This window comes from Eimeria mitis, genomic scaffold (genome assembly GCF_000499745.2).
Source record: "Eimeria mitis Houghton genomic scaffold, Emh_scaff252, whole genome shotgun sequence".
Lineage (NCBI taxonomy): Eukaryota > Apicomplexa > Conoidasida > Eucoccidiorida > Eimeriidae > Eimeria > Eimeria mitis.
The window spans coordinates 25,651-26,888 of NW_013570860.1; positions in this window are offsets into that span (position 1 = coordinate 25,651).

Below are 1,238 nucleotides of genomic sequence, written 5' to 3' on the forward strand. Positions count from 1 at the left end.
CCTAAAAACCCTAAACCCTAAAAACCCTAAACCCTAAAAACCCTAAACCCTAAAAACCCTAAACCCTAAACCCTAGAAAATGAGTATTACCTGATAAGTATCAACATGTTGTTTGTTATGTTCTGTCTCTCCATCGAAGGCTCTAAACCCTAAACCCTAAACACCCTAAACCCTCCCCCCTCTCCCCTAAACCCTAAACCCTAAACCCTAAACCCTAAACCCTAATTATTACCTGATAGGTATCAACATGCTGCGGCTCTGTCTCTCCATCAAAGGTTCTATAAACCACTGCCTCCCCCTCCTCAACTAAATAAAATACATCTCTCGGCTTAAAACCCTAAACCCTCCCCCCTAAACCCTAAACCCTAAACCCTAGCCCCCCTAAACCCTAAACCCTAAACCCTATAAATACCTGATAAGTATCAACATGCTGCGGCTCTGTCTCCCCGTCAAAGGTTCTATAGACCACGGCCTCCCCCTCCTCAACTAAATAAAATACATCTCCTGGCTCTCCCTGGCGCACTATATAATCGCCGTCCTTAAATTCTTCCGTCCTTAATGCGTCGGCTATCTTTAGGCGGTCGTATGCTGTCATTGATTGTAACAAACGAACCTTTATACAATACACAAAAAAAAATATATATATTTATTTTTGTTTGTTTGTTTGGTTGTTTGTTTTGTTTGTTTGTTTGTTTGTTTGCTTTTTTGTTTTGTTTGTTTATATATTTGTTTCGTTCGGTGGGGATAGCTTTAGGCGGTCGTAGGCTGTCATTGATTGCAACAAACGGACCTTTATACAATACACAAAAAAAAATATATATTTATTTATATATTTGTTTATATATATATATATATGTTTGTTTATTTATATATTTATTTTTATTTATTTGTTTGTTTTTTTGTTTGTTTGTTTTTATTTGGGTTTGGGTTTAGATTGCTTTAGCCGGTCGTAGGCTGTCATTGATTGCAACAAACGGACCTTTATACACAAAAAAAATATATTTATTTGTTCATATATTTGTTTATATATATATATATTTGTTTATATATATATATTTGTTTTTATCTATATTTGTTTTTATTTATTTATTTGTTTGTTTGTTTGTTTTTATTTGGGTTTGGGTGGGGATATCTTTAGGCGGTCGTAGGCCGTCATTGATTGCAGTAAACGGACATTTATACACGAATATATTTATATATTTATTTATATAATATATTTATTTATATAATATATATAT